The sequence below is a fragment of the Suricata suricatta genome, chromosome 6, assembly GCF_006229205.1.
Source record: "Suricata suricatta isolate VVHF042 chromosome 6, meerkat_22Aug2017_6uvM2_HiC, whole genome shotgun sequence".
Lineage (NCBI taxonomy): Eukaryota > Metazoa > Chordata > Mammalia > Carnivora > Herpestidae > Suricata > Suricata suricatta.
In genome coordinates this window covers 31,673,544-31,693,837 of record NC_043705.1, presented here as the reverse complement: position 1 = coordinate 31,693,837, position 20,294 = coordinate 31,673,544, and the positions used below count along the sequence as shown (strand labels likewise).

Sequence of the window (20,294 nt, the reverse complement as noted above, 5' to 3'; positions counted from 1 at the left end):
CCTTCTTGCTGTCCCTCAACACAACTCCTCAGGTACCGGAGAGCACACTAGCAACTTTGTCCCCTTCAAGCCCACCCTATGTGCTCTTTCTAATCCGATCTCACCTGGAACAAAAAAAAAGCTCTGAGGTCAGACTGCCTGCATTCATATTCCAGCACCACACTTAATATGTGTAACTTAGACCAAAAAATGGTGCCTCTGTTTTCTTGCCTGTGAAAAGGGAATAATACTACCTTCCTCACTGGGTTGCCATGAAGATGAAATGCTATTCAGAAAAAGCTCCTAGCATGGTCCCCAGCAAGTAGTAAGCACTCACTCAGTAAATGGTAATTGCAGTCACATGATTATAATTATGATTTCTTGGACTCAGTTCCCTTTGTTGTAGAAAGTTCCCATTTCAGGATTTCAACATCGAGCATAGAGAATGAACAGAGCAGGCACCCCAGAGAAATTTGATGAACAAATGGAAGTAAAAGAGGGAGAGAGGGCAGAAGAAAGGAAGCAGGTGTATTTGTTTTTGTCACAGGTAAAACCCAATTTATGAGTGGACAAGAGAGACTCCCTTTCAATACTCCATCTAATAGACTACCTGTCATTGCCTAGAATTTCACCAATGTTGATTCATTCCTTTAAGTAAAGCACTGCCCACTTCCCATTGGTCTCCTTTAAGATGCAAATAGTTACACTTTAGTTTGAATTACTGATGAGAAGATGTGGTTTGAGGCACTAGAGCCTTTGTGGGGAGGAAAAGAATTTCGACACGGAAGGTGCCAAAGGGATCATACAATTTTGCAGGAGGCTGGATCTAAGAAAATTGAGTGCAGGACACTGCAATTTCCCTTTGTAACAGTTCAGATGTAACTGAACCTCATATGCAAGAATGTCTTCCTTGTCTCTGTCCTAAATCCTTCATGCTATGGATTATAGGACAAAATGGTCAACTATTTCTCCACGTTGTAGGCCAGCACAGAATGTATGACTGTATTTGTTCCTGAAGGTTTTCTTTTTCTCGAGGTATGAACTATCTACATGCAATCTCAATCCTAAAGTGATTTTCATTTACTGGGGAAATTTGAAGACTATCTCTTGCCAGTCTGAGGTTAAACACAGAGGAAAATCTAAATGCAATTTTCCTGTTTGAGAAGCAGTTACAATATTTTTAAGCAATTGAAGCTTCAAAATTTCAAATTCAGCATGCAGTTAGGCCTCCACCACAGGAACTACAGATTTTGCAAAGTTTACAAAACAGTGGAATATCTCAGAGGCTTTTCCCAAGTGCTGAATCTTTGAGTGTTTCATAAATGAAGATGTTCTGGGAGACTAGGTGCAGTTTTTACTGCTGTTTGGCTTTTGGCTGGGGCCTTTTAAAGCAAATGTTACATGGGGAAAATGTAAGAAGAAAGATGCTATAACAAAGTGTCAGAACAATAATACATTTTAATAGCATTATTTATCAACATCTATTGGCGTTTGGAATTAACAAACACTCTGGTCCATCCCGATTGAGGATAAGTAATAAATTTAAAGGGCTTGTCTTGCCTTTGGCACAGTGAAGATGACCCAACTAGAATCCTTGTGTCGTGTTGCAGAGGCAGACTGTTGGGGGTGGGGCTGGAGAGAATCGATTCAGAGACCACAGCCAGTCCTCTGTTTCCCCAGGCCCGTTCCCCAGGCCTGGAGAACCTAGCCTGCTTCATGAGCTCCCCACAGGTCTCGCTGTGAAACTCACCCTCTCTACAGCAAGCAGACAGAAGGCTCTGAAGACGTGTGAATCACACTGTCCCTGCTGTCCATCAAGGCAACCAAAGGGACAGTATTCGGGGACCCCTCTCCATCGCCACAGCTGACTGGACCATTTCCAGGAATGTAGTGGATGACCCACAGGCCAGGAACCTCTGCTGGGGCCTGGTGGGAGGAAAAAGGTGACCTGGGTCAATTCAGATTTTCTCTTCAGGGAATCTAGATAGACAAGCAGTGTAACAAAGAGGCTCATAGTGGCTCCAACAAGAAAAGTTTCTCTCTTTCTTATATAAAACCCCAAGAGGATGCAGTAGCTCTGCTCCACAAAAATCCTTAGGAGCCCAGCCTCCTTCTGTCTTGTTGCTCTGCCCCTCTGGTTGTTACTCTCATCACACCATGATCACATTCCAGCCGGAAGGCAGGAAAACAGAAGGGAAAACATGGGCTTTCCTTTTAAGGGAACAACCCAAAAGTTGCACAAGTCACTTTTACTTCCATCCCATTAGCCAGGGGCGCCTGGGTGGCTCAGTCCAAATCTTGGTTCAGCTCAGGTCCTGATCTGGAACTTTGTGGGTTCAAGCCCTGCGTTGACAGAGTGAAAACTGTTTGGAATTTTCTCTCTCTCTCTCTCTCTCTCTCTCTCCCTCTTCCAGCCCCCATCCCCAATTGCTCTCTATCTCTCTGTCTCTCAAAATAGATAAATAAGCCTTAAAAAATCCATTGCCCAGATATTACTCCCAAACCATAGCTAATTGTAAGGGAGGCTATAGGGCAAGCTAAAAACTTCTCCCACATTAGAAGAAGAGAATGTCTATTGCAGGACAACCAGGGTCTGGAGAGTATTCAAAGATGCAGTTAACACTTAGGAGGAAGGACAGATGAGAAATGACAAGGATGTCATTGAGGCCAGCAGATCCAGCCATGCTTAAAGCCAGTTCTATTTTTGATTTGTCAATTGTATCAGCCAATAAACCCCTTTCTTTTCTTTTATTATTATTATTATTATTTTGCTTAAACTAGTTGGATTTCAGTTCCCAGCACCCAAATGTAAAGTTGGCCAATTCATGGCAAATCAGAAGGTAAAAATTCATAAGGAAGAAAGAGGACAAAGGGACCATGAAGGGGAAGCCAAAGTCATGAGGAAATAGGACCTTCAAGACAGAGAAAAGCAGAAGCCAGAAGACATAAAGAAGGTATAGAGAGTCAGTAGCTGGTGACAAGGCAAGAGGTAGACACAGAGAGAGAGGCTAACCTGCCTGAGAAACCACCTCCTCCTGCAAGGTCCTTCCTGCCAAGCCACTGTGAGGGTCAAATTACTTTTTAGCTCAATTACAATATATGGAAAGTTATATTATCCTTCAAAATATTTGTCCTCCCTCTTTGGGGTACCCTTTCTAAAGGAGGAATACACTTCCCACTGATGTCAAGCTTGGCATAGGATTTGCTTTGGCCAATAAGATGTGAAGGGAAGGTTTATGACCCAGTGTGCTCCTTTCTTGGCCTGGGCTCCAGACTGAAGAAAACATGAAGCAGAGCTGCAGCTGACCCTTGATAGACATGCAACATAAGGGAGAAATAAATATGTCTCATAGACCTCTGAGATTTGGGAGTTGTTTGTTACTGTAGCATATCTTAATGTAAGCTGACTGATACACAATGTCTATAGGGTCTGTATTTACTGCAGTTCCTACTGATCCTGATATTTCATCTTTTCCTGGATTTTCAGGTACATATTTCCTTAAAGTACAGCTTTTTCTCTTCTTATAACTAAGAGGTCTATCTGGAAAGCTGGGAATGACAAGCCTACACTTCCTTTAGCCACAAGAGGACATGCAATAGGTGTGATTATAATAAAACTGAGTAAGTGCATAATGTAATTTCATATTTGTGAATTTTATGGAATTTTTTGCAATACAAAGTCAGAAATGGATCATTTTAACAATGCCAACTTCTCAAACTTAAGGATGTTGTAGGTTAGAATACATGCCACACTGGTGATGACAATGATAATGGTGACAAGAATTCCTGCAGCATTTTTATATTTCCAAAGCATGTCACATATCTGCTTGCTTTAAATTCACAATAGCCGTAGATGTCAACCCCATTTTACATATAGGGAGACTGGGGGTGAGGAAGTTGAAGAGACTTAACAAACTATGGAGTTGGCACTGCATCTCCTGGTTTCTTGTCCTGCCCCTTCTCCCCTGCTTGTTGCATTAGTCATAGCAGGCACCCCTGGCAGAGGAGGAGAGAACCCATCTCCATGACAGGTGCTTGGGGAGGGCAATCAGGGACACCATGATTTGAATAAATAAGTGAATGCATGAATATATGACTAGATGAATGGATGGATGGATGATGAATAAATGGATGAGTGGATTGATGGGCAGACAAATGGTTGGAGGGGTAGATGGGTGATGGTTGGATAAATGGAGGGACGGATCTCTCTTGTATGGATGGACAGGTGGATGGATGGATTTCTGCCGTCTAAGGGAAAAGGCAGCGGGGTTCTCCCAGAGTCTGGAAAGCACGCACACACATACTCCTAATATTCTATCACCCAGAATACCTTATACTTGGCCAATATCTTCACCCTGCTCGCCCAAGTATTTTAATTCTCCCTCACCCCCAAGAAATTAGAATGTATTTACCCACAAGGTTGTCTACTGCTACTCTACAACTGATGAACTATGTTCACTTCACTTCTCCATGCCTCAGTTTCTTCACTTGTCAAATGAAGATGAAAATAACACCTCTTTCATAAGGTTGTTGTGGGAACACATAATATATATAAATCATTTAGGAGAGTGCCTGACATATCATAAGTTCTCTATAAATAATAACTATTATAATTATTATTCCCTAAAGTTTAGGATGTTTGCCAGTGGAAATCAAGGTAAGTCCCCAGAATCTTACCATATTGTGATTATGGTCTTTAGCCCTTTTTCATTAGTGGTGGAATCTGTAATAATACAATAACCTTTATTTTATTACACAGCCCTTGGAAATTGAGGGTTTCATCCATGTCAATTAATTCCTTCGCAGCCCACGTTGGCAGTGACAATCAGAATGTCAAAATGTCTCAGAGGATTCCTAGGAAATCTGAGGCATTTCGCGATGAGCCTGCCCGGGTGAGAGACCAGCCGGAGTGAATCCTTAATGCACTTCACAGGAAGGGGAACTCTTCCGAAATGCTAATACAATCAACCTGAAAGGCAAACTTCCAGCTTCTTGCTCAGTGATCAGACCTGCACTCCCGGAGCTGAGGCACTCTCCACAGAGGAGGCCAGAGGTCCTGCCTCCTCACCTAGTGCCCTGGGAACAGCAGCATGTCCTCAGTCCCAAGCATGTTGCAGGTGCTGGACAAGGTTTGCAGGTACTTCCTATTGCAGCTAGCCAGGGCAGCAAAGGAGGCTCACTCTGGCACCCAGGACTTAGGTCTGCTCCATGGACACGCCAGGAGGAAACTTAGCCAAGAAACCACCATGGATTAAAAAAGATATCTGGAAAAAGGAAGCACTGCCTAACTCCCAGCATTTGCTCCTGGGACTCAATTTGTAACATCCTCTGGAGCCAGACTGCTTCAGTCCAAACCCTGGCTTCCCTACTTCCTAGCTGTGTGGCCTTGGGTACATTACTCGACCTTGCATGTCCTACTTTTCTTATTTGTAAAGTGCACATAATAATACCTGCCTTCTGGGGTTGTATGAGGATTTAATGATTTAATAAATATAAAGCACTTAGAACAATGCCTGATGCATAGAAAGTACCCTATACCTGTTTGGTAGTATGATTCATTCTTACATTCCTTCATTCACGCATACCTTACTTCTTCCAGCCATCCACTTATTCCTACACTCATGCACCTATCTAACATTCCTATCTGAACCTCTGATGAGGTCATGTTAGAAATGAATAATATATATGAAAGTTAGGTTTGAGACACAAAGAGCTACCATGGGTAGCCTAGGGAAGGTATTCTAGTACCTCCACTTTCTGCAGGAAATGTTCCACAAAATTTCCAGTTGTATGAAAGAATTAATATTGTGAAAATGTAAATACTAGCTAAAACAATCCACAGATTCAGTGCAGTCTTTATCAAAATACCAACATTTTTCACAGAATTAGAAAAATTATACTGAAATTTGTATGGAGCCACAAAAGACCCTAAATAGTCAAAGCAATCTTTTTTTAAAATGTTTTTATTTATTTTTTAGACGGAGAGAAAGATACAGCATGAGCAGGGGAGGATCAGAGAGAAAGGGAGACGCAGAATCTGAAGACAGGCTCCAGGCTCTGAGCTAGCTGTCAGCACAGAGCCCGATGTGGGGCCTGAACCCACAAACCATGAGATCATAACCTGAGCCAAAGTCAGACACTTAACTGATTAAGTCACCCAGGCACCCAGTCAAAGCAATCTTGATGACTGGACATCAAGAAGAGAAAGAAGAACAAAACTGGAAGTCTCACAATCCCGTTTTAAGATATACTACAAAGCTGTAATAATCAAAACAGTATGGTACTGGCACAAAAACAAACACATAGATCAGTAGAACAGAATAGAGAGCCCAGAAATAAACCCATGATTTTATGGACAATTAATTAATCTACGATAAAGGAGGCAAGAATACATGATGGGAAAAAGTGTCTTCAACCAATGGTGCTGGGAAAACTGGACAGCAACATGCAGAAGAATGAAATTGGACCACTTCCTTTAGACAAATATAAACTTAAAATGGATGAAACACCTAAAAGTGAGATCTGAAACCATAAAACTCCTAGAAGAAAACACAGGCAGTAATCTCTTTGACATGGCCTTAGTAACATTTTTCTAGATATGTCTGCACAGGCAAAGGAAATAAAAGCAAACATAAACTATTGAGGCCACACCAAAATAAAAAGGAAAGGAAATTAAAAATGAAGAAAATCATCAAATAAAAGACAGCCTATGGAGTAGGAGAAGATATTTGCAAATGACATATCTGAAAAAGGGTTAGTTTCCAAAATATATAAGGAGCTTATACAACTCAACACATACACACACAAAAAAACCCACAAACAAACTGATCTAAAAACAGACAGAGGACCTGAATAGACATTTTTTTTTCAAAGACATCCAGATGGCCAACAGACACATGAAAAGATGCTCCACATCACTCATCATCCAGGAAACCCAAATCAAAACCACAGTGAGCTCCCATCTCACTAGAATAGGAATGGCTAGAATCAAAAAGATAAGAAATAATGAGTGTTAGCAAGGATGCAGAAAAAAAAAGAACCCTTGTGCACTGTTGATGGGAATGCAAATTGGTGCAGCCACTATGGAAAACAGTGGAGGTTCCTCAAACCTCCTCAAAACAATGAGGTTTCTCAAAAAATTACAGATAGAAATACCATATGATCCAGTAATTCTACTAGAGTATTAACCCAAAGAAAATAGAAACACTAAATTGAAAAGATACATGCATTCCTATGTTTATTGAAGCCTTACTTACAATAGCCAAGATATGGAAGCAGCCCAAGTGTCCACTGATACATGAATAAAAATTGTATAAATATATATGTATATAATATGTATTATACACACACAATGGAATATTATTCAGCCACAAAAAAGAATGAGATCTTGCCATTTGCAACAACATAGATGGATCTTTAGAGTATAATGCTAAGTGAAATAAGACAGAGAAAGACAAATATCAGATGATTTCACTTCTGTGTGGAATCTAAAAAACAAAACAAAATAAACAAACAATAAAATCCATATTTTTATATACAGGCAAAATACTGGCGGTTGCCAGATGGGAGGTGAGTGGGGAGACAGGTAAAATAGGTGAAGGGGATTAGGAGGTACAAACTTCCAATTATAAAATAAACAAGTCACAGAGATGAAAAGAACAGCATAGGGAATACAGTCGATAGTATTGGAATAATGTATAGTGACAGATGGTGACTGCATTTATTCTGATGAGCACTGACTAACATATAGAATTGTTGAATCAATATATTGTACACCTGAAGCTAATATAATATGTATGTTAATTATACTTCTATTAAAAAAACTCAAACCATATGACTTTGCTCATGTGATTGTTCTCTTTTTGGATGCTTCTCTCCCTCTTTTCTCCTCAGAAAACTTAAAAAAATTTTTTTAATGATTATTCATTTTTGAGAGATACAGAGAGACAAGGCATGAGCAGTGGAGGGGCAAAGAGAGAGTGAGGAGACAGAATCTGAAGCAGGCTGCAGGCTCTGAGCTGTCAGCACAGACCCACATGTGGGACTCAAACCCACAAACCCAACCTAACTGTGAGATCATGACTTGAGCCAAAGTCAGAAGCTCAAGCGACTGAGCCCCCCAGGCGCCCCTCCCCTCAGAAAACTCTTACTAAACCTTCAAGCCCAGTTCATGGATCACCTCCCGGGTGAAACTTTTTTTTTAATGTTAATTTATTTTGAGAGAGTGCACATGTGTGCACATGCTAGGGAGAGGCAAAGAGAGGGAGAGAGGGAATCCCCAGCAGGCTCCAAGCTGTCAGCACAGAGCCTCACACAGGACTCAATCTCATGAACCATTTGAGATCATGACCTGTACTGAAATCAAGATGCTTGACCAACTGAGCCACTCAGGCACCCTCTGGGTGAAACTTTTGTAACTCCCACTCATAACTATTCTCCATCTCCTTGGTGAATGTTTGTTTTAATGAGTAACTGATTTATTAAATAAACACTCCCAAGGTTTTTTGTTATATAATATTAATATTATAGCCTATATCACCTTGTATTAAAATTAGCTACTTATGCTCTTCCTTCTGCATGGAACACTCTTTCCCTGTCACATAGGCCATTTCCATTTTTCATTCAGGTCTTTGTTTAGAAGTCACTTCTTCCAGGAAGCCTTCTTTGACTTCCCAAATGTAGTCTTGGGGCCTCTCCTGCAAGCTCTCATATCCCTTACTCCTGCTCTCTCACCACACTGGCCACACTGGCAGGTAATTCCTGGTTCATCTGACTGTCACCCCTATGGGACTCCATCTTCTGTAATGTTAGGGACCAGGCTGGGCGTTCTAAGCACCCAGTACAGTGTCAGGTACACATGACCACAGTATGAACAGCCCCTTAGAGAGTTGTGTGCTGCACAAGCATGTATGGCAGCTCTGCCCTGGAACGGTGCCGGATACTGAGCAAGCACACAGTAAATATTTGGTTAATTCAAGATGGTGGCAAAGCTCAGCCATCTCCAGGTCTCTGTGCCTGGTGTCTCCCCATTGCCTTCCTCTTCCTCCTTCCTCTCTCAGAAGGTATCCTGTGTTTGGGAAGCTCTCAGAGCACCTGGAGGTAAGTGGACAATGGAATGGACTGGGATGGAAAGAGATGAATTCCCTGAGCCTGAAAATAAGGAGGGTGATAAAAGAAAACACTAAATGCTTTCTGGAGTTCATGTAGACTCCGCCCTCATCTCCTTCCAGCTCTGATAAAGGTTACCTGATGCCCCTGCTTCTCAAAATATTTAGGCATTGCAGGGCCGATCCCACAGAAGGCAGAATAGGGGAGCAGTTAAGTGCAGACCACATTTCAAATTCCAGACAACTTATTAGCTGTGTGGCTTTAGGCAGGTTGCTCAGCCTTCCTGAGCTTTACTCTCATCTGTTGAAAAAGACCTCACAGGGGAGCTGAGAGGATTAAATGAAATAGCACATGTAATATGCCTGGCACAGAGTAAACACTCCATGAATGTTTGCTAATATCATTGTTGTTGTTTTTGTTATTAATCATCTTGTCAGAGCCAGCTGGGAGCTAGAACAGATGATGTGGCGATGATACACCCCCTGCCTCTTTCTAGCCCCTCACTGAGGCCCAGAGGAAAACGGGCATTTGTTGGAACCATAGTCTGGCAGCAGAACCAAAACATTCACATGTCACATCAATGTTCTTTCCTCCACATGGTCCATAAAATGTCATTGCTGAGTGGGAACTTACCTCCTGCCTTTTCTTGTCATCTGGAGGCTGAGACTGGACTCTGGATTAAATTTTTCTCTTGAGCACCTACCTGTCATGTGAACTTAGATGAGTTGCTTAGTCTCTCTAAGCTTCAGTTTCCTCATCTGTAAGATGGGAACAGTCATAATTGTTCCTGCCTGTGAAATATCAGTAAGATAATCAGGAAATCCAAGGAGAGCACTTAGTAAGCTGCCCAGCTTTGAGTAACAGAGCAATACCTGTTCATTATCATTACTTTATTTTATTAGCAACTTTTAGGGTATATGCTAGTGGGGGAGGGAGAATTTAAGCTGTGTCCTTGATGGAGGTTTTTACTCTTCCTGAGAGTCTAGGCTCTGGTGATTCTGATGAGAGCACACACCATTCCCATCTCAGGTGTGGGGAACGTCCCTCTGCCCTTTGTGGGATTGCTCCCCACTCCCTTCCACACGATACCTCCAACTCTGCCCAGGCAAGCTGTGGCCTTCTTCTCCTTTCCTGGTGCCCCCATCAGGGGCAACTAATCTCAGAGCCCTCTCTCTGGCCTTCCAGCATCTGTGAGATGCAGTTTTCACCCGATGCCAGAGGAACCCCGGCTTCCCCAGGCTGGGCTGGCTGCTGGGGCTTTGTCTGTCTCCCACAGGCAGACACAAGCCTGTCCTGACCATGTTAGAGAACACACTGCTGGGTGGCCTCTGCATGCTTTGTTCCACCTATCTGCAGAGCTGGTGGCTGGTCCTTGGGGATGTCCAACTGGCCTTGGAGTTTGCTTGCCAATTTGGCATCACCATCCTCACTCTAGTGTCATCCAAAGAGCTGTTTGTCTTTGTAGGCCCCATTGCACCTGGATATGTGGGGGCCCCTCGACCCTGTCATATTGGGGAGTGGAGTCTCAGAACCAGAGATTATATGGGAGAGGAGGACCCGTGGCCCCACCCCTCACCCTCACATCCCCCACCAGCTTCTTTTCCAGGTGCAGATCTGGGGCCCCCACCTTCAGGTGCCCAGAGGCCTGAGGAGTTGTCGGAACCGCTGAACCTGACATGCATAACTGTAGGAGACGCCAGCCGTGTCTTCCAGATGCAGGCTAAAAATACAGAGGAGCAAGGGCCCTCAGTAATGGAGACTTTAAGAGCCTGTGACATGCGGGAATGGCTGTGCAGCCGCTAATGAGCTCTGAGAAGTCGATGCCCGAGTCCTGAGTGAACGCGTGGGCTGGGAGCAGGGATGGGGGTGTCACTCAGCATTTGTCCATCTTGGCTCAGAAATCTGGATTGTTGGTGCAGGTCAGGTGATTGGGAACCAGCTCAAATGCCCCTCCAACAACCACCTGGGGAGACTGAGGTCAAGTGACTGGAGATGAGAAGACATACCCGGGAGAGACAGAGACTTCAAGAGACCCCAGCTGGACCTCACCTCTTGCCCCCAGCCGTGTGCCCCAGAGCCCAACCTGAAAACCGCTATGGGAGACCCAGGCAAACGGGTGGTAATCGACCTACTGAATGAACAAATGAATGAGTGAATGATAAAGACCTTCCTCATTGCAGCCTGAGCTTCCCAAGGATGGGAGCTGCGACTTAGCCTAGACTCATCAGGAGCACCTGGCATAGAGTAGGCACTCGAACACTGCTTGCTGAATGAATGAACACCTGATCTGCTTCTTGACCTACTCTCTTCCTGAGTGTGGAGACAAGGAAGCCTAGGAAAATTATGTCAGGGGTCTCTTTCCACTGATCCTGTCACTCAAAGAACCAAGGTAGAGTCCCACCCAACATGACAGGAGCCACAGCACAGCAGACGTCTCTTAAACAATAGGCACAGTCCTAAGAACTTTGCACAAAGTAACTCATTTAGGCCTCACATCCAACCTTATGGATTACATTCGATGTTCACACTCATTTTACACAGAAGGAAACTGAAGGGCTCAGAAAAGTTGTGTGACTTGCCCCAGGTCACCTTCTAGGAAAAAGTGGGGTCAGTGTTCAAGCCTGGACCAGCCTGCCTCCTTCCCTCTTTAACCATGGTGCCACCCTGCCTTCCCTAAAGCACAGCAGGAAAGGAGAGGAGATTCGTGGGCCAGAGAAAGCCACACCAAATGGAGGCAGAAAAATACCTGCAGGGCCCATAAAGTGTTTGATAAATTCCAGAAGAATAGGAAGAAATAATGAGCATTTGTCAGAGCCTTTTATAGCATATAAGACGATTTTGCCTGCATTCTCCCATTTGATCTTCACCACAGGCCTAGGAGGAAGGTATTATCATTGTCTACATTTTATTGGTGAAGAAAGTAAGGCTCCCACACCTCCCAGCTCGGCCAGGCAGGCTGCATAGCTGGGGGTGGGCGTGGATAGTACTGCCATGATGAGGACTTGCTTCTCATCTCCCGCAGGTTTCTCATCTTGTCAAATTGTCATCGACTCAAAGACTAAATCCAGGCCAAGACCCGTATGACATTTCTGAGTTCTGTGTAGTCACAGGGGAAAGGCCAGCAGGGGGCAGAGGCCAGATAAAATGCCACCTCCTCCAAGGAGTCTGCCTGGACTTGCTCCCTTGATGAATCCTGCTCTTCTAAAGGAGCTGTCCATCTCTTCAATTCCTCTGCACCTGAGTTTATTACCTGTGTACCATCACCAAAGGTGGATGGCCAACAACGAGGCACCCCAACAGTGGGAAAGTAAACTCAGGTGCAGGTTTGCTAGAGCACTGGTTGGTGATGGCTTAAGGATAGAAAGCACGTGAAACCAGAGCCTCTTACCCTCTCCAGGGCCCCTCTGGCTTCCCAGCTCCTTCCCAAAGTCTCCCCTGGAGAACTGCAAATTCAGATCTAACAAGATGGAGGAGTGGTGTGGGGCTCCTGTCCTACACCCAACCATGCTTCTCAAAAGCAAACGGCGGTAACAGGAAGTGACTGCCCTGTGATTGTCTGGAATGTCCTCAGTGCAGCCTGGAGTCAGCTGTGTGCAGCAGAAGTCTTACCTTCTTTATTTTTTGTGCCAATTCAGATGGATGGAAAAATATTGTTTCTCACTAACCCTACAAAAATGAGAACCCAGATCTCAAGTGATTGAATATTTTTGTACTCCAGTTAGTGCATACAGTGGGGTTTTGCGGTCCTTGTGATTGAAAAGGGGGAGCCAGAACAGGAATGTGCCCCAACAGGATTCAGGCAGGCATTTAACAAATATATCTGGAGCCCATCCTGTGTGCCAGGCACTGTACTAGGCTTGGAGGCCACAGCAGTGAATGAGGCAGATGCTCTCCCTATTATCAGAAGTTGTCAGACTTCTGATAGTCATAGTGCGGTAGGTGCTCACAGGGAGTGGACAGAAAGATGCTGTTAAGGGGCGCCGGCGGCTCAGTCAGTTGAGCCTCCAACTTCGGCTCAGGTCATGACCTCACGTTCATGGGTTTGAGCCCTGTGTTGGGCTCTGTGCTTATGGCTCGGAGCCTGGAACCTGTTTCAGATTCTGTATTTCCCTGTCTCTCTACCCCTCCCCCTCTCATGCTCTTTTTCTCTCTGTCTCAAAAAGAAATAAATTTTTTTTTTAGTGTTTTATTTTATTTTTGAGACAGAGAGAGGCAGAGCATGAGCGGGGAGGGGCAGAGAGAGAGGGAGACACAGAATCTGAAGCAGGCTCCAGGCTCCGAGCCGTCAGCACAGAGCCCGACGCGGGGCTCGAACACACGAACGTGCGATCATGACCTGAGCCGAAGCCAGACGCTCAACCGACTGAGCCACTCAGGCGCCCCAAATTTTTTTTTAAATAAAAAAAAAAAGAAGAAAGAAAGATGCTGTTAAGCATAGAGAGCCATGGAAACCCACAGGAAGCTCCTGACCCAATCAAGGAGAGAGGAGGACTCCAGGAAGAGACAGTGCCTGGACTGCATCCTTAAAAGATATGCAGGAGGCAAATGTAGTGGCGATTAACTCCTGAGCTGGAACTTGCCTCTGCTACTTCCTAACTAGTACCCCCAGACAAGTCACTGCACCACTCTGTGCCTCAGTTTCCTCATGTGTAAAATAGGGATTATATTAGTAATGTACCCTAAGGGGTTGTAAGCATTAAGTGAGTTAATACATATAAAGTGCTGGGACCAGTGCCTGGCAAAAGGTGGGCATCTACTACCTGTCAACTATCATTATTTTTCCTTGTTGTTGTGAGGATTAAACAAGATAACATTTGGGAAGCACTTAGCACAGAGTAGGTGCTCAATAAATGTAAACTGCTATTACTTTTGTTATTAAGTAGGCATTTGCCAATACTAGCCAAGTAGGGGGGAGGGTTGAGGAGGAGAGGAATCCAAGGCAGAGACAACAGATATGCAAAAGCCTGGAGGTGAGACACAGTCTGGTGCATGTGGCAAAGTTTCAAAGTTCACTTAAACTGACACAGAGCCTGGGTTCCAGGAGTAAGGTAGGATGGGGCTGGAGAGGTGAAAGGCCGGGCTGGATCTGGAGGCTTTTGGAATAATGAGCCTCCTTCCCCTCACCGACAGCACAGCTGAGGGTGCCCAGGCTGATAAAAGCTGACCTGGGGAAGGAGGGCCAAGGCAGTATGAGGGGGGGCTGTCCTGCCCCTATCCCCCACCCTGCCCTGTGCTACTCTGTGTGGAGCTGCAGGCTGTCAATTAGGCAGCCTTAGTGCAAGAGGCTCTCTTTCCTCATGCGATACATGTCACATCCGGGAACGATCAAAACAGCTTTGCTTTGGCAAAACGTCTTGTGCTGCGTGTTTGTTCTTTGGTGTCTGAGTGTAACTCCTGTTGTTTCTGAGACACCTGTGATTTGCTGGTCCCTGACAGCCATTACCTGCTCAAAGTCTCTGCCTTTCACACAACCCCCCTGGTGGTACCCCCATTCCTTTCTCTGTCATTCCCCGAGCTCTAAATGTCTCTCTGGGCCCCAGGGGTTAAGGCTGGCACTGAATCAGACACAGTCCACAAGGACAGCCAATTTTAGAAATTGTCTCCATCATTTGGGAATACCTACTGTGTGCCAGGTGCTTTGAATGCCTTCTTAATCCGCCCAACCACCCCATAGTTAGGCCTTATGAACTTTATTTAACAGCAAGGCTAAGGAATTGGCCCAAGTCCACCCAACTGAGACATGTCACAAGTAACATTGGAACACAGATCCCTCAGCGACCACAGCCAGTACCCGTCCTACCACAGCAGGCTACCCCTCTCCAGATCACTTTCTCCAGGCCCATTGATTTGGAAGGGAGGGGCTTGGGGACGGCTGGGATTCAACCTAGGCAGGAGATCAACAGAGGAGAAGTCAGGTCACCTGAGCCCAGAGCCCCCAGAGGTATCAGGCCCCAGGGCTGATCCCCAGCACTGACACCCTGACCAGCAACTCCTGCAGGCAGCCCATCCCCTCTCTTTCAGATCTTGGACTCATCCTTTGGCCTCCACCTACCAGATCTCCCTTTGAGTTCATACATGTCAAGCATTCAATTTGAGTTAGCTGTTGCTATTTTATTATTATTATTATTATTATTATTATGGGTGCTATCATAGCTTTACTTAAGGCTTGAGGACCTTTCCCTGTCCCTCCCTCCACCTTTCCCCACTTTCTGGGACCTCTGAGAAAGCAGGAGCCAAAGGAGACACAGAGCCTCCATATTGTGATAAGCTCTTTGAGGGCAGAACGCCATCTTATTCAGCCTTGGTTTCCCAGTGTCGTGAACTACAGTAGGCACTCAGAAAATATTTGTTGAATAACCATATCCACAGCTGCTATTATTGAACTGCACTAAGCACTTCCCTTCATGACCACATTTAGTTGTGATAGGAACCGTATAAATGGGGTATTATTTTCCTCACAGATGAGGAAACAGAGGCTCTGAAAGATGTGCCAGGGACCACAGCTAAGAGGCGGTGGAACCAGGATTTGCCTGACTCCATGCTTGTGTTTCTTAACCTCCTCCCCCATCTTATACTCTCTGTTAATGTAATCAGTCAATGGATAATCAATCAATGAATGAATGGAGGAGTCTCACATGCCCTCCTCAGCCAGCTGCACCGGGCTTGAACCTCCCACAATCTCCTTGGACACTGGAGGCCTCCTTGGACACTGTGGAGGACACAAGTGTCTCATCCTGACCGAGCCCATCCTGTCCCCTCCCCTGACAAGCTCAGGGCAAAGCCTCTCCCAAAAAGGTTTGTTATTTCTAATCTTAGGAGAGAAGTCTCAGTTCAAAGGCATTTCAATTCCATTGGAGTCCAGGAACAGTTCTCACTTTGCCTCTCTGACCCCCTACTACCCTCACCTCCTCCTCCAACTGGCGCCAATAACACAAGATAAATCTTTCCTCAGAAATATAATAGTTGTTCTTCCTCTTCTCGTTGAAGCCTCTGCCAGGTAATTAGCATATGCTGACACCTTGATAGACGAAAAGAAAGGCATGAGATAATTCCCTTTTTCTTTAACCATTATAGTATGAAGCAGCCTTTCAATTTGCCAGTTACCCAATCCAGCATTCCTGAACGCAGCTCACCGTGTGACATGTTATTCTAGTTGATCCTACCATCTCTGGTATTCATCACCAATCCCAGGTCACACTTGAGAGGGCAAATTCTCCCTCTTCACATTGACACCTTCTCTGGTAGGAGGGGTAGCATGGTGGGGGGTGGTGTTCAGTTGGTCTGGAAGTTGTGGGGATGATGTGGGCATACTTGGTTGGGTGCCCCCAGAGGGCAGTATGAGGTTTTGCAAGGCCACATACTTCAAGGGCACCTTCAGAATCCCTCTTCATTTCTCCTCTCCCACTGCCCCAAATAAGCTGGCTTTTGACCAGGACTCTGGGAGTCCCTTCATTTGATACAGCAGAAACCTCAGCAGAAAACTGGTTTTCTTTCTTCTCACCAAAACACACACATACACACACTGTCTTGCAACTTGGGGTTGTGCCCAACCTCTTTAGAGGTACTCCATGGCCATACCTATGTGCTCACATATATATCATTTCTCCTTGTCCTTTTTGAGTGTGAGTGATAGGGGAATGAATTCCTTCATGCACTTAACTCCTTCATTTTCCAAATAATTTATTAAGCATCTAGTATGTGCCAGGCACTATTCTAGGTATTGAAGAGAGAGAGAGATGAACAGGAAAGGCTAGGGTCCCAGTCTCGCAGAGTTTATAATCCAGTTCAAGGAATCATACAAGGAATTATAATAAGATAGTAGAAGATATGGTTTCAGATGGCAACACAGGCTTTCTAGGGAAGCAGATGGGGTGACAGGGAGGGAGTGGGAGAACTACCTGAGACAAGGTGGCCAGAGAGGGCCTGAGACCTGAACTGGTCAATGGATGAAGGCTCACAAGCGGCCAGGTTTGAGGTGGGGGGAAACATTCTTAGAAGTGGGAACAAGTAATCACAACTCATAAACCAGTTTGAGAACCAGCCATCCCATGGGTGGGTCCACCACTGTGGAGGACACAAGTGTCTCATCCTGACCGAGCTCTGATCCTCCCTAGCACTATGGAGGGTGCAGCAGGGTGGCGTGCAGCTCCTACTCGATGAGGAGAGAAGAAGCTGCCTGGGTCCCCCAGTCAGTCAGTCCCTCTGCAAGGCTGGGGACCAGGCCCCACACCCCTGAACAGAAACCAAAAACCAGATCGACCCTGCCCTCCTTTAATGGCTGCCCAAGGAAATCTCCAGCCCCTGATTCCTCAACCCTCTTTGACTCTGGACAGGAAGCTCGGCTGCCCCAATCTTTCCCTCCCCTCTTTGCCCATCTACTCTTTCTCTTGGCTGGGACAGTTTCCTGATACCTCATTGGGTCCAGGGATTAGGGGGTGGAGGGTGGGGTTTCTGCTCGGTCACCCAAGATTTGTCCTTTCTGTCCCTTGCCTGAGGATCCCCATGATTCACTCATTTGGCGGGTGGAGGGAGGGAGAAGGTCCACTGGTGGTCAAATCATCCGCCTTATGTCCAAGGTCCCTGCATACCACCAGATCTCCAAGCCGCCCTATGGCCTTTCTGCTCACAGGTCTCTCGCCAAGCCCCAATCTTTATTCTTGTTCCCCTTTTCCCCAACCCAGGATCCAGCCAATTCCCTCCTCTGAACAGCCTCCAACAGCTTAGGCTGCAATGTTCTCTCCCTCCCTGACCACCCACTGCATATATCGACTGAATCGTGCTTTCTGGCATTTGCTTTGACCTAGGCTGGCATTTGATTAGGTTCTGCCGCAGGTTCTCATCTCACTTGCCTGTCAGATCTCTCCAAATGATGGATTTTTATAATAATACTAATAGTACTACTAATAATACTTCTAATACCAATACTAACGCTCCTTCACATATGGAAACCCACTAGACACTCACACAAAGGGCTTCCACTTCCTTTATCTCAGTCTCCACAACCACCCCAGAAATCAGAAAGTGGGGATGTAGAATCCTTCTCATTCTACAAATAAGACAACTGAGGTTCAGATAGGCTTATATCAAAAACCCCTAAGCCCAAGCTGCTTCCCCTTCCCCAGCTCAGTCCCAGGAACCGCTGTTCATCAAGATGTCTAGACCAAAAATGGGGCAACATCACGGTCCTTCACTTCATCCTTTCTCTCACAGCTGGACAGTCCCCAAACTCTGCAGACATCTAAGTCTCTCTCCAGACCCTGCACTGCTCTCCAGCTCTGCCACCTTGGCCCATGTGAACTGTCAGCCCTCTCTGGGGAAATTACCAAGTTCCCCATCCTGCTGCCACTATCACCCCACCCCACCCCATTCACTCCGTACACTGCAACACAGTGGTCTTTCTGTGATGCATACTCATTTATTCATTCGTTCATTCATTCAACAAATAGTTATCGAGAACATACTATGTGCCATGCCGCTGTTGTGTATGCTGGGGCACAGCAAGAAATAACATAAAGCCCTTGCCTTGATGGAGCTTACGTTCTAGCAGGGAGGTGGAGGACCAATAAGAAACAATCCAAGTCAATATATAGTATCTAGAGAGTGATAACTGTCAAGGAAAGAAAAAAGGAGAGGAGGGAAATATGGAGTGCTCAGGCAGGAGAGAGGTCTCTTACTTGAAAGATGGGGTGGCAGACATCTGAAGGAAGAAAGGGAGTGACCTTGATGATACCAGGCTCTTCCAGGAAGATGGAACAGCAAGTGCAAAATCCTCAGCTGGGACTCTGCTTGGCAAGTTCCTGTTTTGAGGACGTGCACAGAGACCAGCGAGGCTAGAGGAGTCAGAGAAGAGGGAGAGATCTGGCCAGAGGCCACACCTTGCAGGGTTTGTAGGCCATTTTAAAAACTTTGGCATTGATCTGAGAAAGATGTGGAGCCATTGGAGGGTTTGAGCAGAGAAGTGACACAATTCGATTTCCATTTTAATGGGATCCCTCTAGCTGCTCCACGGAGAATTGATCGTAGGGGGACAAGGGGAGAAGTAGAGAGACCAGTTAGGAGGCCTCTGGAACAGTGTGGGGGGAGACAGTGATGGCTTGGACCAGCGTGGTGGCTGTGGAAGTGGTAAGAAGCGGTCAGACACTGGATGATTTATGACAGGAAAGCTGACAATATCTGCTAATGAATTGGATGTGGAGTGTGAAAGAAAGCCCAGAAAAAGAGAGAGAGAGAGAGAGAGAGAGAGGAGTCCAAAATGATGCCAAGGATGACTGCAGATTTGATCTTGTTCCTCCACTAATTCCCCATCACTTTTAGGTTTGTTCAAACACCTTAACATGGACTATAAAGTCCTTCATCATCTGAACCTCCCACTCACCTCCCAGTGCTGTGGTCTAATCTTCAACAACAGTGAATAATATTACTATTTAACAGTTATTGAATGCTTACCTTATGCCAGGCCTGGGCTAAGCCCTTTATGGATATCATTTCATTTACTGTACACAACAATCCAATGAAATGGGCATGATTATTAAGTCCTTATTAGGAATATACCCATTTTACAGAATAGGAAACTGAGGCACAGAGCGGTTCAATAACATGACCAAGGTCATGTAGCTGGGAAACAGCAGACTGAAGATTTGAATCCAGGCATTTTCTCCCAAACCTGTCTGTTCACCATGATGAGAAACTGAAACTTCATTTCTACCACCACACGTGAGCTCATTCTCTTAACCTCTGTGCCTTCCAGCACATGCCTAGAACATACTCCCTTCCATCCCTCACACATCCTCACCCCACCCTGCACACCTCTGTCTGGCTAAACTGCCTTCTGCTGGAAAGCCAGTTAGGGTAAAGTACCCCCTGCTCTGAGCTCCCACAGCTTCCTGTGCTTGCTGGATTATAGCTCTGACCACCCTGCCACCAAATAGCCTATTTAGGGATCTGATCTCCTGTACTACACACAGCTCTCTGTGCATGGAGGCCAGGTCTACCTGTCTCACCACTGTGTCCATAGGCAGAAAACAGTGGTCGGTACCTAGGCATTCAGCAATTATCTGTTGAGGTGTGGATGGGACAGAGTTCAGCTAGGTTTGTGCCCCAATGCTTTGCCTCTGACAGCCCCTACACTGCTGTATATCTACCTACATAGTAGATAATAATAATGGTGGTAATAATAATAATAATAATAATAGCATTTATTTATCAAG

At 45.4% G+C, this 20,294-nt stretch overlaps 1 long non-coding RNA gene across 1 annotated transcript in view; it reads right to left on the bottom strand.

The window, feature by feature from the left end:
- Positions 1 to 1,471: 1,471 nt before the first annotated feature.
- Positions 1,472 to 20,294, bottom strand: part of LOC115294323 — a 38,939-nt gene continuing 20,116 nt past the window's right edge. The window contains exon 4 of the long non-coding RNA XR_003909813.1: positions 1,472 to 1,905. This is a non-coding gene — a long non-coding RNA (uncharacterized LOC115294323). The remainder of the gene's footprint in view (positions 1,906 to 20,294) is intronic.